Source organism: Haemaphysalis longicornis, unplaced genomic scaffold, assembly GCF_048455015.1.
Source record: "Haemaphysalis longicornis isolate Haplotype H1 unplaced genomic scaffold, Haemaphysalis longicornis Haplotype H1 scaffold_6, whole genome shotgun sequence".
Taxonomy (NCBI): Eukaryota; Metazoa; Arthropoda; class Arachnida; order Ixodida; family Ixodidae; genus Haemaphysalis; species Haemaphysalis longicornis.
This window is the reverse complement of record NW_027526407.1, coordinates 175,805,408-175,818,932: the sequence shown is the minus strand read 5'-3', so window position 1 is coordinate 175,818,932 and position 13,525 is coordinate 175,805,408. Positions and strand designations below refer to the sequence as shown.

At 44.2% G+C, this 13,525-nt stretch overlaps 1 non-coding gene across 1 annotated transcript; it reads right to left on the bottom strand.

Annotated features, from left to right (window-relative positions):
• Positions 1–7,513: 7,513 nt before the first annotated feature.
• Positions 7,514–7,585, bottom strand: Trnar-ucg (transfer RNA arginine (anticodon UCG)). Its single transcript has one exon. It is a non-coding gene; the product is annotated as a tRNA-Arg (tRNA).
• Positions 7,586–13,525: the final 5,940 nt, after the last annotated feature.

The following is a 13,525-nucleotide window of genomic DNA, read 5'->3' as shown; positions in this document are numbered from 1 at the left end:
GTAACACGCAGCTGTTGAAGAGCGTAAAGGAGGAGAGTTGCGCATGCGTGGTGTGAGTGTGGACACCGACGCCGAAGGACATACCCCCTAGCAAGAGATGCTCTGCATCTAAAACATTGGTATGACCATACAGAGAATCCGTTGAGCCGATCATGGAGTCGCGAGATTACTAGGAATATTTCAACGTTTTGCATACCTTATAAAACCCCGATACAGGGCACAGTAGGGTTAAAAGAAGAAACAAAAAACTTTTGCGCAGTTATCACGAAACAAAGATCGATCAGCCTGGCATGCGAGAAACTTTCCTTTACTGAAGAAAGCCATATAAAGACCATTGTCACAACAGCGCTTCGGTAGCCTGGCGCACCTGCATTTCAATTGTCAGATCGTCGCACAGGTCCTAAATTTTTTTGTAGTAACTTTAAATATATCTGAGAGGCTAGTATTCTAGAATGAAAGGTGCCCATCGGAAATGTTTGGTACCGGCAATGAAATGCAATATATGCCATGCCTCGAGAGAGGAAAGGCCTGAGTGTGATGACGGACAGGTGACCAATCCTGCATTTCTCCACTACACATGCCCTCACTGATTAGGCACGCTGATACAAATGTGTTGTGTGCTTTGAGGAAGGCTTCGATGACGATGAAATTGGTGATAATGACACAGCAGACCATATTCAGTCGCTATTTGTGGTTATGTGCCAAATGGGTGTCGCCTCAAAGGAACCAGAACATTATCTCGAATAATAAAAGTGACGGGAGAAGAAAAATACGAGGAGAACATCGTGGCTGCTCTACGTAGCGTAGTATTCGCCGGAGAAACGCTTAAGAGGGCAACTCCCTAAGTACAGTAGCCAAGGTCTGCTGAGGCCGTCGTTGAGGACGCTCCGAGACCCAGCAAGGGTTCAGTTCCAGCCGTGCCTACAAGGTGACCATCGACTACCCAACAATAACTCTCCCGCTTCAACTGCGCGACGTGGTGTTCCTGGTGCCAAACTGCAGAGTCGGCCTGTCTTCTAGATTTTCGACGTTCGCGCTTCACTATCAACTGTGCGACCTTCTGATTACGTGACGGTCTGCCAACAGCCGCCGCATCGAGGACATTTGATCGGCTGTGCATCAAGTGCGCCGCAGCAAGTGAGGCGTATCGTCTTCGGTCTGAACTAAACTTGGATGTGTCAGTTTTTCTGCCCTATCCGAAGTTTTTATCTTCAGCATAGACTTCAGTGTCGCACGGTGCTCGTCCCTGTGACGCCCTATTTACAAATAGGACGTCCTGATAAATGTTTATGTTGGTTGTCATAGAGTTTCTCAAGCTCCAGTTTTTTTGCTGCCACGGGAATCCCAAGGTCTAGCCACCAGAACCACCACACCTAAAACTACCAAAAAACATTGATCCACACCAACAAAAGAACGTGCGAAAAGCTAGGATGAAATTGTTTCGAGGAAAACTCCGAAACTATAAAAACACAGTATAGAACCGACGACGGGGCATTTGAAATGACGAAGGCAACGATTGCCCCAGTGCACTAGTGTCAATCGCTGTGACTTCATTACCTTCCAAAAAGATGAAAGAAAAAGCGGAAATTGTCTTTACAATCCTGTTATTTAAACTGTGGTTAAACATCGTTACAAACGCTGAAAAGATCTTAGTCTCTTGGTTGCAGGCATTGTACTTAAACACTTCAGGAGGATCCCTAAATCGATATAGATGAAAGTTCCAGTCACATTAAAACCACGACCCGGGGGATTGAAAGGCAGCGATGCGGCTGACAAAGATCGACGCAATCTCCCATACCGTGCTCCCCGAAAAATATTGGCAACTTCTCTTTATCCTGCGACTACAAACACCATCCTTCCCCGTACTACACTAGTATTTACGTGGCGAATAGCTTCGAACTTGGCGCGCCGTACGATCAAATATGCATACCCACAAGTTTATATGGGCAACGATGTTGAGTAGGAGACGTGCCACATTAAACCAAAACTCTGCTAAATAGGGGAAAATGCACACCCTCTCTAAGCGACGTCGTCGTATTCGATGATGTGCTGCTGAGCTGCTTACAACTTACACCTAATTTTACTCAATAAAACTCGGACTGTCTTTTTTTATCACCGTGTTTCTCTCTCTCTCCCTGTCTAACTCAGCGTGTGTTTTAGAAATAAACCAAGACATTTGTAGTCCACAATGCAAGAAACAATAAGTGGTGAGACACTGAAATTGTCATTTCCTTGGTCCTACTGACCAACACACCTCAGCCGCAACCTTTCACGCCGACATCTGAAGCCACTCAAGCTAAAGCGTCGTCTGCACTTCGCCGCAGTTATCATGGCGGTTTGTTAACCACAGTCACTGAACTGGAGCTCTCGGAAAGCAAAAATGGTAAATGCACGACTCCAGTCCAAAACACTCCCTCCACGTCGAAGGAACGCTATCGTACCTCACATCTTAAAAGCTAAATGGAGATGTCACCTGCAATATTACTAAATAATCATAAATTCCTAAACTACGATGCCCTACGCCATGTTTTCGCACGTAGAACGGGATGACCTCACACTTTATGTCCAAGCTTAATTACAACAGGCAGAGAAGGCGTAAAAACTAGCTCGACTACTACTTACCTTCAGCTGGTGGATGCTTGAGACAACAACCAACAATTGTCGAGACCCTTAGTATCTGCTAAGTGTTGTTATGGGGCTTGCGAGTCAGTTTTGATGACGTAGACTAAGAAGAAGCCCCGGCGGTGCTATTTCTCTCAACACATCTGTCAACGACGTGTTAGTCAACTTATCTATAAAGTCGACCCCGATGTTGTCTCTGACACAAGGCGAATACTCCTGCGGGCGGTGTTGGTCTAATGGTTGAGCTCTAGGATTGCTACGCAAGATGCCGAAATGCATACCCTTTGGACTGTCGTTTGATTTGACCACCGCGACGAGGGCTTTTAAGATAGGGCGCTAATGGAGCGAACCACACCTTATGCTTTCAGTTCTTTAACGATCACAGGCTCCGTACAATGAACATTTGTTTCAACCAGAAATCTGCATCTTGCTAGGCCACGTGACACATTATTGTCTTGTTTTATGTCAAACATTCCTCTTTTATATGTCCAACCTATAAGTCATGTATGTCAACCCATATATGTCAAACATGTCTTGTTATATGTCAAACATATGTCTCATTGTCACCTAAATAAGTCTGTTATGGCACATACTTACCGAAGTTACTTTTGAACGTCGAATAATTGAAAGTTTACGAATAGATGTTTATTTCCCTCTTCACAGATCAAAATGCAATACGATGGGAATATAAGTAGAAAAGCTACGCCATCTTTCCATTATAAAAAGATAAGTGAATACTTCTTTAAATGATTTTTTGTGCAGGCCAGCGCCGTCCCACGTAGCGCGATCTGTTTTTTGCTGAATGTGAGGAAATATGGTTGCGGCTAGTTCGATTGTTCAGGACTTTTATTTATGTCTGAGAAATATTAGTTTGCATAGGATTTGAAACAAAGCATGGAAACTGCATTTCCGTGTCGTGTTCTGTCCCACGCCTCAACTTATGGTCTGTGAGACTATGATCTTGAAGAGAAATCGATTTAGGAAACCGGACTACCGCATTTTTCTTATTTAAAAACATAATTTCAAGCATGAAAATTATGTTTTTGCGTGATCACTTGTTTTCTGGGCCCTTCTCTCGCATTATATGTTAAACAAAATATTGTTGAAAATTTTTAAGAGCCATGCAGAAAAAATACACGTTTGTTTCACTAGAAAGTTTTCTCCATTTATATGCCCCCAGTGCTTGTCCGACCGATGCCGTAATTACTGAGAAAGTCATCAATTTTGGGTAAAATGTTTATCCTGCCAAATCCTGTTTCTTCGTGACGTCTGCCATCAAGTCACAATGACAGTTGTTTAAAGGAACTTAGAGTGCGTCTTTAGGCCTGGCAGCATTTCTTACCGTGAGTTCTCCCAGATGGCTCAACCATACTCCGCCGCAAGAATTTGCCAGCCGTTGCTTTCTTTTTACCGTATTTGCCTCTCTATTGTTTTTGTTACGGTTGAAAGTATTCGTTTCGTGAAGCACGGCCTATGTTAGAAAAATAGGGTCATGCGAGACAACTACAATGCCAAAAGGCCAGTGTCGTGTAAGAGAAATCAAAAGGAGCTGACTGCTGTGTAGTTAAAGCAAGCATATCGCGCCAACTACCAACACCGGTGCGCATAAGTACTGCTCTGTTATACGTGTCTTTTCTTAAATTTGATTGTTTATCCCGCCATTCTCACTGCTTCGAAATGAATACGCCTTACACTCAAGCAGAAATGCCTCGTTCTGCAAACTCATTAGCCCTGCCCAATTTGCCTCTAATTGCTTTTGTCGGCGTCAGCGAATCGTAGCGATGGCGATATGATAACAGCTTTGTTGCGCAAACATTGGAAGTGGTTCCCATCGACATTCCTTTTTTTACTTGGGTTTGTCGGCATGGTCCTTTATTGTAGTTTAGAAACCCAATACGTCACCATACGCGCTGCATCTTGAAACATTCGTGTACTGTATCCCAGGCTGCAGGAACAATCCAGAATGACGTTGCGATTGAAATCGGCTTCGCTTCTGCATTTAAAAACACGGGTACATTAACCTAGTTCCCTTCAGCGACCTCAAGGAACATAAGCAATACCAACATTGCAAAACATTGCTGGAATAGGGAAGTCCACAAGGAAGAAATAACAAATATAGAAACAAAACTTTGTATTTAGCCAACTTTCTCATACATCATGACTTTGACTCGTTCTCGTGTCGATAGCGCCCACCCGAACTTCACCATTTCAGCCTCAACAACCATGTGTATCAGGTGCGAAGAGCACCTATTCGCAGGTCACGTTTCAACTATAGGTTGCCCTAAACACAACACTGCACAATCAGTTTGCAGAACCATGCAGACACACTGTTCACTATAGCCATCAGTTTTAGGCAACAATCATGTGTTTCCTTTAAAGCGGTTTTTGAAATATCTATCACAAACCAAACTCCTTCCGCTGATCTCCTACAGCAGATCAGCCCCATTTGGCACATTACGTTGTTTAGGTTATGTTTTCATAAGGTTTTCATTTCATGTTTTCATTTCACTTAGTAACTTCGCTATGGCTCATATAGAATAGTTCCGCTACATGGGTAACATCATACATGCTTTGTGTAGTGTTTTCCGATTAGTTGAGTGCATGCAAACATTCTGTGCCAGTGACTGCTTTGTTACTACTGCTTTTGGGATTCCCATCCTTGAAGCATCTCTCAACCATTGCAATGCCGAAGGCCTAAAGGGCACAACTTTTTCTTCGGCTTATAAAATTATTCAGCTCCACGAATTTATTTACCCCGCAATCTTCTACATGTTTGTTTTTTGGGTTTCGGAGATAGCTTCTGTGTTTTTCTGACGCAGTATTCCTGGCTTTTTAAAATGTCTTCTTAGGCCCGTACGGCTCTGTTGAGTTGCCGGCGTTACGCTCTCATTTTGTGCGTCAACAATGACCTTGTTACCTCCGAAAAACAAGACGTTTTGTGAAGGGGGACTTGAAACATTCAGCCCTATATCCATATAAACTTCATGTTTTACTTCCAACGATTTTTACTCTCCGTGTTTATTCTAAAATCTGGCATTATTTTGCTTTACCCGTGTCATGGTCCTTTGCCTCTACGTTTAGCCGTTTCTTTGACGAATTAGCGCAGGTATTTAAAGGGGCAATGCCTTTTAAATTCCGTTCTCACTACTCACTAGAGCCAATAAACTTCTGATTGCTATAGTATATATATCGGGCTTCGCTACAGCATCACCGTGAATATTTTCAAACCTTTAAACGTAAACCTTTAAACACAAAGGTAAACGTAACGATGTTCTATAAATGCAGCCAGTAGTTGATTTTACAACACAGTACGATATGCGTTTTCCTAAAGAATGTGGCACTGGGAAGAAACATTTTTATCTTTGTGCAAAGACCATTTTTACTTTTGAGATGTAGAACGCCTTAACGCCTTTTTATGGCTGCTTGATTATATAGCCTAACTGCTTTGCAGGTGCAAAAATGGAGCATCGCTCGCAATGGTGTGAATCAAAACACGGGAAGCTTTTATCGTGACACACCTGGATTGCAGCAAATTTTACTGTGATATTTTTGCGAGAGGGTCATTGTGCCTTGTATTTCTTGTGATTTTAGGCAGCAGATATAAGAGTTTCGATAAACAGGAGACGTGACGAGGAACAATCACAATCACAACTGCCTGCGAAAATACTGCTATAAATAAGTAGAGAACCTGTTATATTAACATATCGTGGGGCTTCCAATTTTGCTCCCTCATAACAATTTTATTGGGACGAATGCTTTGCTTGCTGTACATCACTATCTACTGAAATCTGGCGAGTAGCTTGTATGATCCGGCGTGCTGACAATTATCCCAGAAAAAACCTTCTACTGCTGCAGCAGCCTCACCCTTTGAAAATCCGATTCGAGAGCTAAGGAACGATTCGTTAAGGAACCCTCGTTAATTTTTAAATGAAGAGGTATTTGTACAATCCCTTCTTGAGAACGGATCTTCTGGACTACCGAGGAAGGAATCGGAGACATTATATTCAATTGCCAATGTACAGAGCATACGAGAATGAAACAAATAGTATTTACGCAGAACTTTGCTGGTTCATTCCGATACCTTCCCTATAATTGCCAGCCACCGAAGGTTTCGTTTTTTTTTGTGATGGCTTTCTTTGTGACATCAAGAAACTACGTCTTTTCAGCAGTACGCATTTCAGGCTTCTGGGTATGATAAAGTGGCATTCTTCCCGAAATAAATTCTTTTAGGTTAATAGAAAGATAAGCTTTCACCACACTACAAAACTGATTACCTTTACTTAGGACTTTACGATCATCTGGACTTTGGCAACCTTTACTTTTACTTCACTCTGTATATTTATTTAAAGGGAGAAGTATGTAGCAAAGAAAAGATAATTTGATCTGCGTAACGTATGTCTGATTAAAAACCTTTCTGCTTCGATGGTCTCCATCAAAAAAGGAGCCAGTTACCCTGAGCTTGGTCGGCTGTTCACGTAGGGCACTAAAATCACTTACCATTTTTTGGATATAGGCGGCTTTCTTCCCCTTGTGTGCATAGATGGAGCAGCCATGGAAACAAAAGTAGTTTTAGGAATACGGTTCAGTGGTGGCAGTGAAAACATAACAATACTGTAACGCTTAAAGCCGGGGCCGGTCTTTGTGATGTTTTTCACAATGACCACATTATTCATATGTATATATGTATGTGTATATATATATATATAATGTGGTTAGGAAATGAGGTGCTCGTTAGGAAATACAGAAAGAAATGCGGGCAGTCTACAATGCCAAAGAAGGCATAGGGGAATGGTTGAACTTTTTTTTTCGTTACTGAAATTGTATATATATTTTTTTCATATTAATTGAAGCGAGAAAGAAAGAAAGAAAGAAAGAAAGAAAGAAAAACACGCGCCCAGAGTGGGGACCGAACCCACGCCTGTCGATTCGATCTCGAATGCCTTACCAATTCGGCTATCTGGGCGACTGTGTTCTGCTACACTTTCTGGGGTATTTATATTTACTACAACTGTATCTGACGCTTGAGGGTGGTAGCCAGCGCCACTCAGACTAAACGGGGAGAAGGGGACCTTCTTTTCAACCCCCGGGGCGTGACGCGAACGTCTACAGCCTTTCATAAGCGGGTAACTGGCGGGAAACCCTCTTATGCTACCTTGGCATCAAGGCTGCCACAATCGAGGCCCTCGCTAAGCTTTCGCAGGATAATGTGGTTAGGAAATTAGGGGCTCGTTAGGAAATACAGAAAGAAATGCGGGCAGTCTAGAACGCCAAAGAAGGCATAGGAGAATGGTTGGACTATTTTTTTTTTTCGTTAGTGAAATTATATATATATTGTTTTTCATATTAATTGAACCGAGAAACAAAGAAAGCAAAACACGCGCCCAGAGTGGGGACCGAACCCACGCCTTTCGATTAGATCTCGAATGCCTTACCAATTCGGCTATCTGGGTGACTGTGTTCTGCTTCACTTTCTGGGGTATTTATATTTACTACAACTGTATCTGACGCTTGAGGGTGGTAGCCAGTGCCACACAGACTACACGGGGAGAAGGGGACCTTCTTTTCAACCCCCGGGGCGTGACGCGAACGTCTACAGCCTGTCATAAGCGGGTAACTGGCGGGAAACCCTCTTATGCTACCTTGGCATCAAGGCTGCCACAATCGAGGCCCTCGCTAAGCTTTCGCAGGATAATGTGGTTAGGAAATGAGGGGCTCCTTAGGAAATACAGAAAGAAATGCGGGCAGTCTAGAACGCCAAAGAAGGCGTAGGAGAATGGTTGGACTATTTTTTTTTGTTAGTGAAATTATATATATATACTTTTTCATAATAATTGAAGCGAGAAAGAAAGAAAGAAAGAAAAACACGTGCCCAGAGTGGGGACCGAACCCACGCCTTTCGATTAGATATCGAATGCATAATGGTGTCGTGCTACGTGCACCATTTCAGTGGTTGTGCCCAAAGCCTGGGGCTCGCTTGGCTTGCCCAACTATGGGGAACTTACTCGGTATCTCCCATTATTGTGGCGATGGACTTCAATGCTCCGTACTCTGACTTGGGATACCCGTTTTAAAGTGAGCGTAGTCGAGTGGTCTTCGAGCACTTGAAAGATGCCAGCTTTACATTTCTGAATGATATTACTAGCCCCACACGCCGGTGTACTCACGTACAAAGCCCCCTATTTACTTGACTTGTCGTGCTGGAAGGGTATGCAAATGGTCTTTTGGCAACGTGAACCGGAGTACTGGGGAAGCGACTACCACCCAATTTTCCTCAGCCGTATTCCGGAGTCAACGGGTCGCCTTCGTAGCCGGTGCAAAGTTATGAACTGGGATACCTTCCCGTCTACGCTCAACGCTTCCCTCGCAGTGACCATTTCAGACCTCAACGGTCTGCTTCACAGTGTAATCGTGGATGCCTCCGAGATGAAGCCCTCAAAGACACCTGCATGGCTCCAGTATCAGCGCCTCACCGTTGCAGCTAGAGGGCACGAGAAGAGAGAGAAAAAGAGCGGAAACTTTACTTGAGCCCAAACTAGTCGAAGAGATGGGGTACAGGGATGAACTTACCTGGCCTTCCCCGTTAGTTTGCGGCCATGAGCCCATGGGCCCTCGTGGCATCTTCCGTCAGCTGGACCAGTAGTTTTTGTGAGTCGGGGTGATAGCTCAGCAAGGCGTCCTCCCATTGCTTTGAGTCTTGATGTTTATTGCTCGATTAGGTGAACCATGTTTCTTTCGGCATGACCATATGATGTGTTGTACGGTGGCTTTGTCTGCACACTAGTTGCATCTATCGGAATATATATCTGGGTAATAATGGTGGCAGAGAACGCGGTTGGGGAAGGTGTTTGACTGTAGTCGTCTCCAAGCAATCGACTGCCATCTGTTGAGGTAAGAGTGTGGTTCAGGATACTTTAGGTGGCTCAAACTGTAGTGGTGCGTAATCTCCCTGTAAGTGACCAGCCTGTCTCTGCTCCCCATGAACGTAGGCCCGATGTCTCCGTCGATGTCAGCCTGGTTGCAGAAATCTCGGGCTCCCTCGTGAGCCAGTTCATTCCCCGGCAGGGACGAGTGTGCTGGTGTCCATACGAGGTGAGCGTGCCCGCATCTGTCGCCAATAAACATGGAAATGATTTTGGCCACTGGCGGAGATATTTGTCCCGCCAGAAAGTTTCAATTGAATCTTGGTTTCAGACACAATAAAACAACCCTCTGACAAGTCTTATGCCCGTACCTCCCACCCTCACCAACCCCCAGACGACGTTCTTCATGTCCTTCAATGGGCGCCTGTGACAAAACTGCTTGTTTTCCAGGCTTTTGTGAAAGTAAGGGTATACGACTGCTTCGTCACCAAGAAATTTACGTGTCCCTGTAGCGGCGCAGACGAGACACTCCAAGCACTGCCAAGCCTGGTAGAAGACCTTAAGGCCACTTTTGGTGGTCTGCAGGCGCTTGCATCGACATTCACTAGTGAGGACAAGCTGAACATTTATACTGAATCAATGGCAGCGATTGGGGATTTGTGTAGCGTTGCGCGTTTTATAGGCCCGGCCGCACGCATTCTAATGATAATGGACACGTATCGATGGCCTGTCCGCGTTTTGTATATTCGGCGAGACATGCTTCCTGCCAACACAGCGGCGGTTTGCGCCTGGACAAGAGACCTCCCACGTCCACTACCACTTCTTCCAGTATCCACCATAGAAGAACTGCAGGCGGAAAAAGAGCCCGCAATCGCGCAATCGAGCTCTACTTCCACTGCACGGAACTGATCTCCCCGTAGGGCTCCCTGGTTGGGTGGAACTCGTTTTGAGGGTGTTTTGGGGTGCGGTGGCGTTATCCCCGAGAGCTACCCGCTCTTGGCCCGCCTGTTAACAAATGCCGTTTGAGGGCAAGTGCCCCTTCTGTGTGCTTCATGCGTCAGAAGCAGACGTTGAACACGTGCTGTGTACTTGCCCAGGTCTTACAGACGCCCCCAACACAACACCTCTGAGGCACAGGGCTCCAACTGGGAGACCCACAGATCTCCAGAGCTGGACATGAGGGCTTCAACACTGTTCTCTTCTCGCATTCTTGTGCGTTGCGGGTTGAGTATCGCACATATGAAAATGTTTTCTTGTCGAAAATCTCTCGAAAAAGCTCTCTGAAGCTCGAAAAAGGGTACGAAAAAAGTTCGAAAAAGGGTACGCAGTCCTTTTGTAGCTTCTGGAAAACGCGCTTTCATGGGAGAAATTGTTGAGGTATTCCGAAACATTTTCTAACAAGTGTGGCTTGAACCGTTTTGATGGGTTGGTAATGTAACATATATACAAACGGAGAGTTAAAGGCGCCATCTGTATCAAAAAAGGTGGTGAAGAGAAAGCTCAGCGTGCCAACGGTAGTCGTGCTTGCGACTTGAGTAACCATACTTCTGAGATTTGCACTATCATTGCAATAGCACCGGGTACAAAGCCGAGAAAAGAAAGTGGGTAAGATATGCACAACAGCGCAGGCTGTTGAAAAATTATTAGAAGTGCTTGCCTCTCAGTATATCGAACTTTTGGTTACGGGTAACAATGTTAACCCGTGTTGTAGGAGTGAAACATTTGGGATACACGGTTTTTCTATGTAACAGAAGAGGATTTACGTTAAGTTATTCTCAATGTTAGCTCTAAACTGCAGATAAGGCTGCCAGAAAAGTGATTGTTCGAAGAGATACACAGGCTCAGGGTAAAACAAGAACAGATTTCGCATGCTGCTGTTCGCTTACGCGATGAGACGTAGCGCGAAATAAGGTTATAAAAAGGCACTGCCGAAGAAAGAAATCTTTATAAATGGAATGTTGGCACGCAAAAAAAAAGCTCTTCTGGGTCTGCCAGCATGTTGCAAGCAAAGAAATACTAGTTCGTGAGAATGGGCAATGGCCCACTGTTTACGGGGAAGGTTGAGGGAGCGACGTCAATCAGAATCAACACTGAAAATAACCCAGGAAAACTTGTTTGCTTTTCTCTCTTTTTTTTATCGAAAACGAAAACAACCTTGAATTGGGGATGGTGGAACAGTCCTATCCACTACACATCCTCATATCACATAGTAATATTTGATGCATTGCAAAAACCTGGCATCATTTGTTAGCGCATGTGAATAAAAGTATGATTGCTCTTGATGTAGCTGTATTAACTGAAGTAAAGAAAGTGTCTTCTCCTTCCCTCTTTCGGTACTCCAAATATGTGATGCGTCGTGATAATTAAAACTTCAGAAGTACTCGTGTGCTCAAAAAAGAACTGACTGTCAGTTTTTATTGAAGTGAAACTTCAGTAAGGTTATGCAGTGGAGATGTCTATCGGTAACACGAACATAACCTATGTGATATGACCGATTACTGAGCACCCGCTATGAAAATTAACTTGTTAGCTAATGTTAAACATGTGCTAACCAGCAGCATATTCTAACTGCAGTCGCAAACATTGATAGGGGGAGTAACCAAAAGCCACTGTAATGCATTACCTGGATTTATTATGAGAATTCGGGCTTTCCATCTGCATGACTTAATCTCCAAGGAAACAATGTGGAAGGGACGTATTGTCATTAAAAAAATCTTTCGGGAAAGTTGGTGCAGTATGATTCAAAAAATAGAGCGCGTTTTGGACAATGACAGTAAAGAAGTATGGTGGGACAAGCGCTCCGATCACGCATATTGTCAGATCGCGTATAGATTTTGATTAGGACACGTACAATGGAGTAAAAACGGGGGTGCAGTATAATTATGTTGAAGGTAGCAGAGACGCAGCTAAAAGCACCAGCCATATTTCCTCACACAGAAAAAAAAAATCTTAGATTTAAACAATAAAGAAATAACTCCGGCATAGTTTTGGGGGCTTACTTATAGGAGAGGATCTGGAACTACTTGCTGGTGCTCGACCGCGTTAGCTTGTACACTTAGCTAAAATTTTTTCTCACATCTTGGAGCGCTTGACTAAGTTGTAAAATTCAAAGACACCTAAACAATAGTTATATCGTCGCTAAAAATGAATTTTTTTTATTCAAAAGGTAAACAAGTGTAAAAACGTCTTAGAAAATTCTGGGTACGTTAAGATGCAGTAGTTTTGCACTTTGCGAAATTTGATAACAGCCAAAATACGCAGCACAAAATCATAACAAACTTCTCTCAATTTTGAGTCATAGTAGGTAAAGCGAAGCGTGCGCAGCAAAACCTCTTCTCAGCAAGAAAATCTTCTGGGAAGGCCCGTTGACAAGGTGGGATCAGGGCACGTGTGGCGGGACACAGTTCGTCCTTCCGTTGGGAAAACTTTTTATTTGACCGTTTGTTAACATTGGCCGCGCCAGAGGAATAGATGTAGGGTTACAAGCCCTATGCTCTGCAATGTGATGGGGGGTGGGTATTCCGCCGAATACACAAACTCGGGAGAGGACTGTGGTACGTATCTAGTATTGTTTGAATGTTTCTTGAACTATTGTATTTGTTGTATACACGGCGTAAGTTCCTTATCCCCGCCATGGTTTCCATAAAATTATGCAGAATGGAACCCACTGGGGAGCACTGTAAGGCCAGCGTTAGTGCCTGGAGGCCATTCCTGATGGCTGTGAGCTCTGCAACTAGAGATTGCCGGGTGCGGATGGTTTGGTAGAATCACGTTTTTGAGGCGTCAGTGTAGACGGGACACTGCGTCTCAAAAGAAAAAACGCCATCCGGCGCTCCAACGTCCACGAAGGCCTCTACCCGCTCTTGCTGGGGTTCAGCCGTCAGTAGTGATCCTCTACCACGTGCTTTTGTGGTAGATTGAGTGTGAAGTTGAGTCGTTGGTCGATTGTCGGTATCTTCGTGATAAATCTATGGCAGCCTGGTTACACGGTTATATGGTGAAGGAGGTAAAGAACCGACTATATAATCTGCTAAGGCCGCTGC